This window comes from Anomaloglossus baeobatrachus, chromosome 12 (assembly GCF_048569485.1).
Source record: "Anomaloglossus baeobatrachus isolate aAnoBae1 chromosome 12, aAnoBae1.hap1, whole genome shotgun sequence".
NCBI lineage: Eukaryota > Metazoa > Chordata > Amphibia > Anura > Aromobatidae > Anomaloglossus > Anomaloglossus baeobatrachus.
Window position 1 is genome coordinate 107,083,964 of NC_134364.1, and position 16,252 is coordinate 107,100,215.

Below are 16,252 nucleotides of genomic sequence, written 5' to 3' on the forward strand. Positions count from 1 at the left end.
TGTTTTGTGCCTAGACACCATGCTAAAGCTGATAGTCTTTTTTCAGAGACTGTATTTCATGCTACTGAGCATGCTCAGGCACTTACTGCATCAGAGACTAGGTCCAGTAATGAACTCTTTGGCCCTGCCCCTGATGTGGGGGGCCCATATAGACCACAGGGCATCAGGTGTCCTGACGATGTGTCCAGGCCACTCCCAAATGGCTTGCAGAGGCCCGCCCCTATGACTTGTCACCTCATTATTGATGGTCAGACGATGACTGGTGAGGTGTTTGTGTCGTGGCAGCCATGAGGTCATTATTGAAGTTGCGGTTCCAAATAGGATAATAGTTATGCCACTCATGACGTGTCACTCTGCTTTTGTCTCCAGGAGGTGCATTGTGGTCCACCCTGGTTTGGGGCGGACCCAGGTTATAAAACGGGCTGGAGCCAACAAGGAGGTGCGCAGTCTTCTATTATGTTCCGAAAGAGCACACCTCCATGTGTTGAACCCATTGCGGCTTTAGGCCAGAGGTAGGCAGGGATAGGGCGTTGATGCAGGCCGCCACCACAGTTGGTAACGCAGAACGGTTAAGACCAGCTCCTGTCCTACAAGTCCTGCTTGTGCAGCCCAGTGGCATTAACAGGCCTGCTGCTGCTGATGCGCCTGCTGTCCACAGGTGTGGCCCCAATGCACACGGTCAGCGTACTGAATGGCCCCTGTGATGTTAACAGGGAGTTCCTGGGCTGGGTGGGCGTGTGGACTCTGTGACGCTAACAGGGCTCCCAGTCTCAAGATCCGAGTGGCGTCTAACTCGGTTCAGGCAACTATTAGTTTCATAGCCACACAGATCTGTATCCTCCACCAAACCTTCCAGTTGCCAACCTCTCCATCTGGGAGCACGGTGGACATTGACTGCTGATGGGGATATATACCTTTCTCTTTCTTTTCTTATTAATTTTCGTTATATAGCGGTAACATAGTATATACCACCTTATCCAAATCTGCCAGTCCCACCGTAACAGATGGTGTTTCTTCATCAAATGTTACTTTTGCTTAACCAACAAACCCACGGACAAAAACTTTTTTTCCCCTTTTCAACACACCTGTTCCCCTTTCCACCAGTATTTGTCCTTTTTCAACTCATTTGGTATATGACCAAAAGTGCAACTCTGCAGGGACACCGTACTTAATGCCATCTCAGCACAGCAGCCAGCCCTCGGTCCCTCAGATGTGAACAAGTAAAAGACCATTTCCTCCTATCCATGACAAAGCGTTGAGATTCACTCTGTGCAGCACTGGTGTTTACTGGAAAAGCAGATCTAAGAATCCGTACCACCTTCTGCAGATACTCCTGTATACGTGCGTCCCTTTCTATGGCAGGAATTATTTCGCCAAATTTTGTCTTGTTCCTGGGATCTAACAGTGTGGCAACCCAGTAGTTAGCATTACTTCGAATTCATACAATCCGAGGGTCATGTTGTAGGTAGTGCAGCAAGAAGGCGCTCATGTGTCTTGTGCATCCAGGAGGACCAAGTCCTTGGTGTGTTGGTGGCAGAGAGGTGAGAATTGTGCCTCCTTCCTCTGCCCTCTCCCCCCAAACTCACACAACCAAAATGTGAGTAACCTCTCACTCATCTGCTGAGTCTTCCATGCCCATCGCAAGTTCGTCCTCCATTTCTTCATGGGCTCCTGCACCTTCCTCAAAAATTTTTGCTGATACTATGCGCCCTTGTTAATCCCTATCCCCCACCATAACTGCCGCCTAGGTGTCGCTTAACGTATGGACCTTGTTCATGTTATTATCCCTTCTGCATATGACTCCTCCTGTCCTCTTGGACCAACACCTGACTCCGAATAATGCTTACAGTGTGCTCCATCTTGTAGATGACCAGAATTGTCATGCTGAGAATGGCATCGCCAGTGCTAAACATCTTCGTCGACATTTGTAAACTGTGTAGAAGGGTGCATAGGTCCTTGATCTGAAACCACTCCAGCAGCGTGATCTGCACCACCTCTGGATCAAGTTATCCCAGGGTATACGTCATACTGTATTTCAGCAGGGCTCTGCGGTGCTGCCACACACGCTGCAACATGTGCAGATTCCAATTCCTGCGTGTCGGAACATCGCATTTCCGGCGTTTAACCACCAGACCTTAAGACTTCAGGAGCGATGAAAGTTGTTGAGCTGCTGGGTGCGAAGGATGAAAGTGAGCACATAGCAGCGTGCCCGCTGCACAAGGCCATGGAGGCCGGGATGGTATTTTAAAAATTGCTGGAGAATCAGATTCAACACGTGCGCCATACAAGGCACGTGTGTCACATTGCCCTGACGAAGGGCCGCAGACAGGTTTGCATCATTGCCGCACACGGCTGTTAAGTCACCAACGTAGTCCACTCAATCAATTTGTACTCCGGTCGCCAGGTGACAACGTGTTCCTTTCGTGCATAGTGCTGATGATGGGAAAAAAGTCGATGCCTGCGGCGCAGGTGGACGCAGGTTATGGTCACCCACTGGGTTGCGTTACCTTGACAGATACAGAACCACAGGCTGAATGTAGGTGGTGGGTATCTCACAGATGAAGTGCCATCATTCAGCTACAACCAATGGGAAGACACCACACCCTTTTTTAGGCCCCTCCTGTCTGCAGATCACTGCCAGACAAAGCTAAGAACCTCTGGTTACTTTTACCCCCAGTTCAGTTTTATGAGTTTGTGTGCTTGTTACCTGACTACTTTTCCCGCTTGCTGTTTATGTACCTCGTTGGCCGATCCGCATTTCACCTCTGCTTGTTTTCTGATTAAGTCCTGGCCATCCCATTCTGTTCCTCTTCCTCAATTAATGTTTTTGACCCTGCATAACTACTATTCTCTGGAACTGCAGCCTTCCACAGGTATTGATCAACTTGGGCCCTGTGTAATTCCAAATCACTGTATAGGGGTCAAATGGTTTCAGGCTTCTGGGTGTCCAGCTTGGTGAGTGGCTTGCCTCTAGCCTATCCTTTACAGCCCATCTGAGTGTGTCGATCCAGGCAGGCGTTACACCGTGCCCTCTGCAGAAGGCCATGTAGGCCGGGATAGTGTTTTAAAAATTGCTGGACACCCAGGTTCAACATGTGAGCTATACAAGGCACGTGTGTCACATTGCCCTGAAGAAGGGTCGCAGACTGGTTTGCATCATTGTCGCACCCGACCTTGCCTGACTGCTGGTTGAGTGTAGACAACCATTGATGAAACTCGGTCTCACTCTCCAGAGCTAACCGTCCACAATTCCTCAGCGGTATCTCACATTTCCCCTACATTTCAAAGTAAACATTTGACCGCCTGATGGCCTTGAGCTCTGCTGCCAGCATAGTAAGGAGGTGTGTGGGATTCCTTGGGCGCAGTTACAAGGAAGGGTGGCCTGACCACACAGGGTTTGGGCCGAGGTGGAGGACCCACACGAGGTTGAGGAGGCAGAAGCAGTGGAGGAACTTGTACATACAGAGGAAGGATTGACACACAAGTCGTGGGGACGGCAAGACTTGTACAGCAAACCCTTCTCCATCTCTCACCATAGTTACCCAGTGCCCAGTCAGCAACATGTAACTCCCCTGTCCATGCTTACTGCTCCAAGTATCTGTGGTGAAATGCACCCTGTCACACAGAGTTTCTCAAGGAATCGGTGAGGTTGTGTGCGACCTGCTGTGGTAGCGCGGGCACGCCTTTCTTGGAGAAGGAGTGACGACTGGCCATCGGCTCTTGGGGCACTGCAATGGGCATAAGGTCTCGAAAATCCTTGGTCTCAAAAGAGTGTAAAGGCAGCCTTTCTGTTGCCAACAAGTTGCAGATGATGAAACTCAACCTCTTAGGCATGTCATGCCCTTCGAAAATCATGTAAAATACAGCGAGAGGACTCCAACCACAGTCTCCCTCGTTTCCACTAATTGGGCCACACACACCCCACTTGACTGGCATCACTTGATCCCCCTTTTCAAAATGAAACAGATGCTTTGCATGAAGCACTCTCAAAAATACGCGTGCCTTTCGCCTCCCCTGGATGACCCAGGGGAAGAAAAGTCCTCTGAGAGCCATGTCCACATTGTCAGTGGACAGACACGTGTGCTTATCTGCCAGCAGACCCCCAGCAGCACTGAAGACAGGTTCCGAGAGAACGCTGGCTGCAGGACACGACAAGATCCCCAAGACGTCCATGGCAAGCTCAGGCAATTTATCCAGATTGGAAGCCTAAAATGAGCAGGGCTCAAGTTGCACAGTAATGGCATCGATGTTTCCTTGCATATACTCATATATCTGTGTGTCCTCCTCTTTTTCCTTGTCCAGCTCTTTTGTTTTCGCATGAGTATATGTCCTTGTCACTTTCCCATGTGTTTGTTTTGTGTTGTGAGTTGTTTGTCACCTTTTGGACACCTTTGAGGGTGTTTTCTAGGTGTTTTTATGTGTTTGTGAATGCCTGCCATTGTTTCCTATGCAGTTCGAGTTCGGTTCGTCGAACATTCGACGAACCGAACTCGAACGGGACCTCTGTTGGGCGAACCGAACTCGAGCCGAACCACGACCGGTTCGCTCATCTCTATTGAAAACATCACCCCCAATAGTGGTTTTGAGAGGCCATGACCAGAGGGTGTGTAAATAATGTGATGTTAAAGAAAGGGAGACAAGGTGGGCTAATCACATATAAATATCTCAAAATCAGGGTTAGATCGACCTCATGTCTCCATATCTACAAACAGAATGCAGCCTGAGCCAGTGCTTAGTCTGGCACCCTAACGCATATGACAATAGGAAATAAACCCATGCTTAATAAGCCAATATATACCTTAGTTTCTAGCAGAGATATCAGACAACAGCAGAGAAATGAAAAAAGCTGCTGCCTGCAGCGAAACGTGAATTGGGTTCAATGACCGCCGTGTTCACAAGTATTGTAAGCGGCCCGCGATGTCACCCACGTCGGGCCGCCCCAAGAGGTGATCTGAGAATGCGGTGGGCATAGAAATCAGTGACACGCGCTGACGTCAAGAGTGCAGGAATTCACCACAGCAGGTAATGAACTTTACGAACCTCCTGACGGCAACGCTCATCATACCCGTAGCCGCTGGCACGCTGCAGTGCGGGCAGCCATGGGGCTGGCACAGGAGCGGGACACAGACTGCAGGGACACCCGACAGAAGTCACATGTAAGTTCTTCCGTGTACCTTCCAGGGATTTTGCGGACCCATTGACCTGTATGGAGTCACAGTCTGTTATTACAGAACAGAATAGGACATGTTCCATAATAATGGAACGGACATACGGCATCCAATGGTTTTTTTTTGTTTGTAGGACCGGATGCACATTGAAGTGCTTTCATGTGCCATTTGATCCTACACAAGACATTGAAAAGATGGTTCTGTCAGTAGGTCCGCAATAAAACAGGAAATGACCAGGACAAACGGAACGGTCGTGTGAATGAGCCCTTAGGTTGGGAAGTGGCTGGAGTAGAAAACCTTTGTTCTTACAGCTTATCTGTAGCCATTAGATGCATAAGATGCATAACTTCTGAGGCTTACAATAAAGTTTTAAAGTTAACCTCTACCTAAAGGAGTTGACCATATAGAACATTTAGTGATTAAGGTCTGCTGGTCATGAGAATATAGTCCCATGTACGACTCTACTGTTATAGACTGTAGGGAGCGGCGGTTACACAGTGTTTGTACAGATCCACGAGGATTCCCTTCCTCTAATCAGTGGGTAGTCTTGACAGTTGGTTCTACAATGACTTTATATAATCTATAACATATCTAGGTGTTATTTTGTTTACGGACAATTCCCTTAAGTGATTACTATGTGATTGTTTTGTTCTCACCCCTGACTTCTTTTCTCCTGCAGCTTTCATCCTTCATCCACATTTAATAAAGCCTTCTGGAAGAACTATCCCGGAATCTTCCTGTTGGAGATAAGACTCTACTGAATATCCAAAAATCCATTTTCTGGAAGCTTTTTGGCATTACCAATAAATCTTGTGATTTCAGTAATAGATTGTGTGTATAGTGTGACTTATGTTTTATTTTTTCATTTTATTTTTTCCTATAATAAAGAGGTCACCTCAGAGGTAAACTTTACACACAGTGTATCTGTGTATTATGTATCTGCATCTGGCGGCTCCTTAACACCAGAGGGAGAGTAACGTGCTCTCGGGGTTTGGGGTTACCCATTTCCGAGCCATGGTTCTTCTCTTTCGTGGCCGTGGTGGCCTTGCCTGGTTTTGTGACCCTGGCAGTGTCAATAAAGCTGGGGATGGGGATGATGGGGGTAGTTGTCTGTGACGCCACATGTGGTGTGCGGCCAATTATTAGCTGCCTTTATGGGTCTTCTCTCTTCTGCGGCAGATGGTAACGCAGATCGGGTGTCACAGCTCTCCAAAGGAGTGGTAGTCGCAAAGGGGCGCGATGTTAGAAGTGCCGGCAGTAACAGGACGACAAGGAGGATGCAGTGCAAGTTCTTTACTCACTGGAAGCATACTGCCGTTGGAGCACCGAGCCACGCTGTGATGGGCTTCAGCCGATCCCGGATACTTTGGAGGTCGAGGCCGGTGTTTCCTTCTGTGTTTCTCCTTTCAACGGTTTTTCTCCACCCCCAGCTCCTGGGCTGTGGAATGGGTTACGGGTTCCTGCGGCACTCCCTGTGGACCCTGGGATCTCACTTCTTTCTTAAGAACATGGGTTGAGCATCCAGCTCCTGAATAGAGATGAGCCACCCCCCTGGAGTTCGAGTTCGGTTCGTCGAACCTCTCGAACCCCGTTGAAAGCAATGGGAGGCAATCACAAACACATAAAAACACATTATAAATGTACACATACAGTTAATAAACATTGCCATAACACTTACCGGTCCCTGCGATCCATCCTGCATGCTGTCTCATGTCGCTATTTCTTCCGATGATCGCTGCGTCCTCCCGGTAACCAGCACTGACAGGACCTTCCGTGACGTCAAAATAGCCATGTGACCAGTCACGTGTCTGTTATCTCATTGGCTACAGACTGGTTACATGACTATGATGCGCCATGTAGGACCTGTCAGTGCATCTTTTCAGTACACGGTGATCGTTTGTGCATCGTGCCGTGTATCGGCGACATGCTCTGGCACACGGTCGGGTTCACGGTCTGCTTCCCCATTCCATTATAAACCGGTTGCCGCAGCCGGTCGATAACGGAGATCACCGTTGCTATAGCAACGCGCCTGTCAGTGGTGACGTCATCCCTTACAGGCAGCAGCTCCTTCTCACTCACGGGGTAAAAACACTGCACGGGGAACAGCGTCTTCCCCCATGCAGCGCTGCTGATGTAGCAAAGCTGCATGTGTTGAAGGAGAAAGAAGACAGAAGAGCGGGATCGTGGAGGGGTGACAGGGAGTAATGAACATGGAGTCTCTAATGTGTCTGTGTATTTATTTCTATTAAAGTATTTTTTCTCTGTGTGGTGTCTTTTTTAACTCTTTATTGGAGATTCTTAATGGCCGGGTCAAACTTGCCTGACATTAAGAATCTTTGGCTTAATACTAGCTAGTAAAACAAAGCCAGTATGAACCCACTATTACCCAGCAAGCCACCATCACCAAGGCAGCTGGAAGAGTTGGATACAGCGCCAGATGATGGCGCTTCTATGAAAGTGCCATTTTCTGGGGCGGCTGCGGATTGCAATTCGCAGCAGAGGCGCCCAGAAACCTCAGGCTAACCTGTGCTGCGGATTCCAATCCCCAGTTGCCTAGTTGTACCTGGCTGGACGCAAAAATACGGCGAAGCCCACATCATTTGTTTTTTAATTATTTCATGAAATTCATGAAAGAATTGAAAAAAACGGGCTTCCCTATATTTTTAGTTCCCAGCCGGGTACAAATAGGCAGCTGGGAGTTGGGGTAGCCATACCTGTCTGCTGTACCTGGCTAGCATACAAAAACATGGCGAAGCCCACATCATTTTTTGGTGGGCAAAAAACTCCTGCATACAGTCCTGGATGGAGTATGCTGCGCTTTGTAGTTTTGCAGCTGCTGTCTGCTCTCCTCCATACAGACAGAGAGCAGCTGCAGAACTACAAGGCTCAGCATACTCCATCCAGGACTGTATGCAGGACTTTTTGCCCCCCCAAAAAATTTTTTTGGGCTTCACCATATTTTTGTATGCTAGCCAGGTACAGCAGGCAGCTACGGGCTGTCCCCAACCCCCAGCTGCCTATTTGTACCCGGCTGGGAACCAAAAATATAGGAAAGCCCTTTTTTTATTACTTCATGAATTTCATGAAATAATTAAAAATCAAATGATGTGGGCTTCGCCAAATTTTTAACACGTAATGTGTTGCTTCCTACTGGTTGGATAAAATGGCAGATGACCTGTGCCAGGACCATTCCTGTCTCAGGGCTGTGCCCCAGTTTGGGTCGTGTGTGTGTGTGTGTGTGTGATTACATGCGTGGAGCGAGGAATAAAATACATTGATATTTACACATTACACACATATACAGCGTGTCCACCCATATCCTGTCCACCACCATTAACTTGAGAACAGCGGCAGCTATAGGCATAGAAGTGGTGTCTAGGTATAGTAAAGTAGCCATGTGCTACGCAATTAAACCACCTATAGCGCCACCTGGTGAAAAACAATGGAGTTAGCATTTTTATCTTGAAAACGGAACGAGATAGAGAAAAAAAGTGAATGACAAAGTTGTAGGGCATCATCAGTTCAATACGAATCGATACCTTGCATACAGAAATGCTATGATATGAAACCCATGACCCCCCCAAAAACATTGAATGCTGGTCACACATATGGAACTCATTTAACTTTGATGCTCAAAGTGGCCACCGTCAGCTACAATGCACATCAGGACTCTGGACAGCATACTGTATCTTGCTGCACGATGTGCAATATGGTAGGTGACACGTTTGCACAACCATCAGTGATATGTCGTCATAGGTCCTGTAATGTTAGTGGAGGGGTCGCATACACCTGCTGTTTGATGTGACCTCACAGAAAGAAGTTCAATAACGTCAGGTCAGGTGAGTGTGGAGGCCACTCCATACAGCCACCATACCCAATGACTTGTAGGAAGGTCTCCATGAGGTATTGCTTCATGTCCGCAGCCTTGTGAGTTTTACACGTTCTAATCATAGCATTTCTGTATACAAGGTATCGATTCGTATTGAATTGATGATGCCCTACAACTTTGTAATTTACATTTTTTCTCTATCTCATTCCATTTTCGAGATAAAAATGCTAACTCCGTTGTTTTCCACTAGGTGGCGCTATAGGTGGTTTCATTGCGTAGCGCATGGCTACTTTACTATACCTAGACACCACTTCTATGCCTATAGCTGTCGCCGTTCTCAAGTTAATGGCGGTGGACAGGATATGGGTGGACACACTGTATACTCAGTACAAATGTACACACGAGTGTATATAAATAAACACACAGCACATACACAAATACAATGGCATTTTTGTGATATACTTGTTCACACAATTAAGAATGAATGTGCCCCCAAAAAAATTACCTAATAACTGCTATACTTTCTTTGGGAACTGGTGTTTTGCCAATTAAGTATATAAGCGTTAATATTAAAAGTGTTAACTTTTTTTATATTTAAGGAGATAAATAAAATGTTACATGCTTTTTTCTTCAGCTCACCATAAACATACTGTTCTTTGTATAGTTGAGTTTTACGATTACAAGTTTACCAAGAATGTCTATATTATTCACTGACTTCTTGTTAAAAGGTGTATTAAAAAAATGTGAATATTCTAATTGTGTTTCAATTTTTCTTAATTTATTTGGTAGAAAATGTAACTATATTAAAGGCATATAATGATGAGTAGAGATGAGCGAACCGGTCGCGGTTCGGCTCGCCGAACGGAGGTCCCGTTCGAGTTCGGTTCGTCGAACGTTCAATGAACCGAAATCGAACCGCATAGGAAACAATGGCAGGCATTCACAAACACATAAAAACACCTAGAAAACACCCTCAAAGGTGTCCAAAAGGTGACAAACAACTCACAACATAACAAAAACACATAGGAAAGTGACAAGGACATATACTCATGCGAAAACAAAAGAGCTGGATAAGGAAAAAGAGGAGACACAGAAATAGGCATGGCACGCCCTTCTAAAATCATGTAAAACACCATAAAGTGACTCCAAGCGGAGTCTCCCTTTTTTCCAAAAATTGGGCCACACACACACCCACCCCTTCAGTGGCAGCAGTTGTGCCCCAGTTGTACACTTCACAGCTAGATTTGCATCAAGCACATTCAAAAATACACCATTCTTAACTGTCCCCAGGATGACACTGGGGTAGGTAGCAAAGTCTTTGCTGAACCATGACTTGTTCATCTTGGCTCCTTTTAAAAAACAATGTAAGCAAGGGTTACTCCAAGCGGAGTCTCCCTTTTTTCCAAAAATTGTGCCCCACACACACCCACCCACACACACCCACCCATTCAGTGGCAGCAGTTGTGCCCCAGTTGTACACTTCACAGCTAGATTTGCATCAAGCACATTCAAAAATACGCCATTCTTAACTGTCCCCAGGATGACACCGGGGTAGGTAGCAAAATCTTTGCTGAACCATGACTTGTTCATCTTGGCTCCTTTTAAAAAACAATGTAAGCAAGGGTTACTCCAAGCAGAGTCTCCTTTTTTTCCAAAAATTGTGCCCCACACACACCCACCCATTCAGTGGCAGCACTTGTGCCCTAGTTGTACACTTCACAGCTAGATTTGCATCAAGAACATTCAAAAATACGCCATTCTTAACTGTCCCCAGGATGACACCGGGGTAGGTAGCAAAGTCTTTGCTGAACCATGACTTGTTCATCTTGGCTCCTTTTAAAAAACAATGTAAGCAAGGGTTACTCCAAGCGGAGTCTCCCTTTTTTCCAAAAATTGGGCCACACACACACCCACCATTCAGTGGCAGCACTTCTGCCCTAGTTGCAAACAGGATGTTTTGATTTGCATCTAGCTCATTCCAAATCCACAAGTATTTACTCTCCCCAGGATGACACAGGGGTAGTAAATTCCTTGTGGATCCATGACTTGTTCATTTTGATGAACGTTAGTCTGTCCACATTGTCACTGGACAGACGCGTGCGCTTATCTGTCAGCACACACCCAGCAGCACTGAAGACACGTTCAGAGACAACGCTGGCAGCTGGACATGACAAAATCTCCAAGGCGTAAGTGGAGAGCTCTGGCCATTTTTCAAGATTTGAAGCCCAAAATGAGCAAGGCTCCATTTGCAAAGTCATGGCATCGATGTTCATTTGGAGATACTCCTGTATCATCCTCTCCAGCCATTGACTATGTGTTAGACTTGTTGTCTCTGTTGGCCTTGCAAAGGAGGGTCTAAAAAAATTATAAAAAGATTCCATAAAATTGCTGTTACCAGCACCAGATACAGTCCTAGTATGGGTAGACTGTTGAAGATGACGAGACCGTCCCATGTTTGTCAAGTTACAACTGGGAGATTCACTCCCTGCACCTGCACGGTTGTTTGGTGGAAAAGCCGAGCTAAGATCGAGTAACAGCTTCTGCTGATACTCCTGCATACGTGCGTCCCTTTCTATGGCTGGAATTATGTCACAAAATTTGGACTTGTACCGGGGATCTAATAGTGTGGCAAGCCAGTAGTCATCATCACTTCTAATTTTGACAATACGAGGGTCATGTTGGAGGTAGTGCAGCAAGAAAGCACTCATGTGTCGTGCGCAGCCATGCGGACCAAGTCCACGGTGTGTTTGTGGCATAGAGGTGCTAACCGTTCTTTCTTCCTCTGACATCTCCCCCCAACCTCTTTCAACTGAAATTTGACCAAGGTCTCCCTCATCCGCTGAGTCTTCCATGTCCATGGGCAGTTCGTTTTCCATTTCTTCATGTTCTCCTGCACGTTCCTCAACATTTCGCCTGCTACCATGCACCCTTGTTGATCCCTGTCCCCCATGGTCCCATGCCTGCCGCGTTGGTGATGATGAACGTCTGGACCTTGGAGATGTTGTTATTTCTTGCGCATATGAATCCTCCTGTAGTTCCTCCCCTTCCTGTTGTCCCACCCCCTGACTCCGAATAGTGTTTAGCGTGTGCTCCAGCATGTAAATGACTGGAATTGTCATTCTGATAATGGCATTGTCAACGCTAAACATATTCGTCGCTATGTCGAAACTGTGCAGAAGGGTGCATAGGTCCTTGATCTGAGACCACTCCATCAGGGTGATCTGCCCCACCTCTGCATCTCGTTGGCCCAGGCTATACGTCATGACGTATTGCACCAGGGCTCGGCGGTGCTGCCACAGTTGCTGTAACATGTGGAGAGTCGAATTCCAGCGTGTCGGCACATCGCATTTCAGGCGATGAACCGGCAGGCCGAAAGACTTCTGGAGCGATGCAAGTCGCTCAGCTGCGGCGCTTGAACGGCGGAAGTGAGCAGACAGTTTTCGTGCCCTGGTCAGAAGGCCATCTAGGCCGGGATAGTGTGTTAAAAATTGCTGGACAACAAGGTTCAACACGTGAGCCATACAAGGTACGTGTGTCACCTTGCCCAGGCGAAGGGCCGCACCCAGGTTTGCAGCATTGTCGCACATGGCCTTACCAGGCTGCAGGTTGAGTGGAGACAACCATTTATTAAACTCGGACCGCAGAGCTGACCACAACTCCTCAGCTGTGTGACTCTTATTCAAAAGACATGTCAAGCTAAAGACCGCCTGATGACGTTGCGCTCTGCTGCCAGCATAGTAATGAGGGGTGCGTGATTCCTTCTGCGCAGTGAGAACGCTGGTGGCCTGACCAGGCAGGCTTGGGGCGGAGGTGGAGGACACAGATGAGGTGGAGGAGGCAGAAGCAGTGGCGGAACTTGGACAGACAGAGGATTGACACACAAGTCGTGGGGACGGCAAGACTTGTGCAGCAGACCCTTCACCATCTATCACCATAGTTACCCAGTGCCCAGTCAGCGACATGTAACGTCCCTGTCCATGCTTACTGGTCCAAGTATCGGTGGTAAAATGCACCCGTTCACACACAGAGTTTCTCAAGGAAGCGGTGATGTTGTGTGCGACATGCTGGTGTAGCGCGGGCACACCTTTCTTAGAGAAGTAGTGGCGACTGGGCATCTGGTACTGGGGCACAGCGACAGACATAAGGTCTCTAAAATCCTGTGTGTCCACCAGGCGGAAAGGCAGCATTTCGGTAGCCAAGAGCTTACAGAGGGATAAAGTCAACCTCTTAGCTTTGTCATGAGTTGCAGAAAATGGCCTTTTATTTGTCCACATCTGAGGGACAGAGATCTGGCTGCTGTGTGTAGATGGTGTTGAGTAGGGTGTCCCTGGAAAAATGCAGGTTTGTGAGAAAAGTGCAGGCGGAGACATGATGTTGCCTTCATCCAACGTTGGTGCTATTGATGTCTGAGAGAGCTGTACACACGCACTTGTTTCCCCTTCCAAACCAACTGATGACCTACCAAGCAAACTGCCTGTTGCGGTTACAGTGGTGGAAGTTGTGCGTGGAAAACCAGGTGTGACAGCTGTCCCCACAGTCCTAGAAGATGAAGAGCGCGCGGATGCACTGGAAGGGGCAGGCGGTGGATGGTTCGCTCCGCTAGGCCGCATTGCATCACGGTGAGCTTCCCACTGGGACCTATGATATTTATTCATGTGACGATTCATGGAAGAAGTTTTCAAACTGCTGAGGTTTTGACCTCTACTAACAGAATCATGACAAATTTTACACATCACATAATTTGGGCGATCTTTTTCTATGTGAAAAAAGGACCAGGCTAGGCAAGGCTTAGAGGGCATGCAACCTGCTGAGCCCCCCTGACTAGTGCTCAGAGGCAGAGTGGTGGCTGATGATGCAGTTGTAGACGTGCTACCAGTGCTCCGACTCTGTCCCGGAAGGCGCAAGGTTACATCCTCCTCCACTGCCTCTGTTGACCTCCTCGAGTGCCTGACTGTGGGTTGACAGTATGTGGGATCTAGAACTTCCTCATCAATTGTTGTGTTTGCACTCCCCTCACCGTCAGACCGAGCCTCTTCTTGCCCTGACCGAATATTTAAGTTGTCATCCCAATCTGGTATCTGCATCTCATCGTCATCAGTATGTTCCTCATTGTCCATAACCACAGGTGTTACAGTTTGTGCAAAGGGTCAACAATATGCTCAGAAACTTGGTCCTCACGGCCTGAGTCAGAGTCACAAAGGTTCTGGGCATCACTGCAGACCATTTCCTGGTCTGTACTCACTGTAGCTTGGGAGCAGACCTCTGATTCCCAGGCTATAGTGTGACTGAACAGCTCTGCAGACTCAGCCATCTCAGTTCCACCATACTGTGCAGGGCTGATGGAGACTTCAGAGCTGGGAGAAAGCAAGTTTGATTGGGATGACAACTCAGAGGACTTGTGTTTTTTGGATGCGGTAGTTGAGGTGGCTGAGAGGGCACTTGTTGGACCACTTGAGATCCTTTCAAGCAATTTCCTTTTTTGGCCATCATCTACCTTTGTTCCTGTTGTAAGTGTCCGTAAAAAAGGGAGCACAGGATTGTCCATGGTAAGTAGTAGACATCTTACTTTTGCTGTAAATATAGTAGAACACAGGAATTCATGATGTACATTATGAAAGTTACAAAGTGACCAAAATCACCATATAGTACATTTTTAAAAAGAATCTGACTTTAGTCAAGAATATTTTAATAAAGGCTGAAATGTACACAATTTTTGAAAAAATACAAAAGGTATTTATTTATATGCGTGACACATAAAGGACAAAGCTGTTGCGAAACGCGCGTCAGGTGTGGGCGGTGTGCTTTGGTGGGGCCGTCATTTTTGGTGGGTATTCTTCCATTTGAGCTCCATTACATTTGACTATATAACCGTTACCATGGGCGCCTGTTGATTATAATGCATTGTCTTTGATTACATTACAGCCTATGCAAACCTTAAGGACTCGGCTAGTAACGTTTATTGCTTATCGCTGCTGTAACTGATTTAGACTAATTTGTCTTTAACCCTTTCAACATCGTTGATAGTTGTTTTGGTTGTAATTCATAGCATATGTGATTGGGGAATTGTACTTTTGGGCTGTAATAATTTATATCAATCTACACTGACTTCCATGTGGCAGCTCTAAACATGTAACTTACTCAATTCATTTATGATGATGTTCGGTGCCAGTTTCTTACCATCATCCAGTATATATTGAGAGATTTGCTTACTGACATTTTTTGCTCCGACTGCTGTAGCTAATTGGACTATCCTATTTACTCTTTACAGTCTGCAGCGGTTCTAGTAAAAAATGTACTGTATACTCAAGCGGGTGTTTGTACCTTGCTTTCTTGCAATGATCTATACTAATTAATTCTGGTTCTTATGAGGCAGTCCTCATCATATGATATGGTTATATTCCCTTAATGTAATTCAATATCAATTTATTATTGAGCATGTATTTGATGAAGTCCATGTCTAAAATTGTTTCCCCTTGATCTCTTTATTTTGCCCTTATAAATAATAACAACTGTATTTATAGAGCTCACATCCATCTTTAAATTATATACATATTATTGGCCCCATCCTTTGTCACGCCGCTCCCTTTATCTGCTGTGTTGACACCTCCGACGAAGCTGTTGCGAAACGCGCGTCAGGTGTGGGCGGTGTGCTTTGGTGGGGCCGTCATTTTTGGTGGGTATTCTTCCATTTGAGCTCCATTACATTTGACTATATAACCGTTACCATGGGCGCCTGTTGATTACAATGCATTGTCTTTGATTACATTACAGCCTATGCAAACCTTAAGGACTCGGCTAGTAACGTTTATTGCTTATCGCTGCTGTAACTGATTTAGACTAATTTGTCTTTAACCCTTTCAACATCGTTGATAGTGGTTTTGGTTGTAATTCATAGCATATGTGATTGGGGAATTGTACTTTTGGGCTGTAATAATTTATATCAATCTACACTGACTTCCATGTGGCGGCTCTAAACATGTAACTTACTCAATTCATTTATGATGATGTTCGGTGCCAGTTTCTTACCATCATCCAGTATATATTGAGAGATTTGCTTACTGACATTTTTTGCTCCGACTGCTGTAGCTAATTGGACTATCCTATTTACTCTTTACAGTCTGCAGCGGTTCTAGTAAAAAATGTACTGTATACTCAAGCGGGTGTTTGTACCTTGCTTTCTTGCAATGATCTATACTAATTAATTCTGGTTCTTATGAGGCAGTCCTCATCATATGATATGGTTATATTCCCTTAA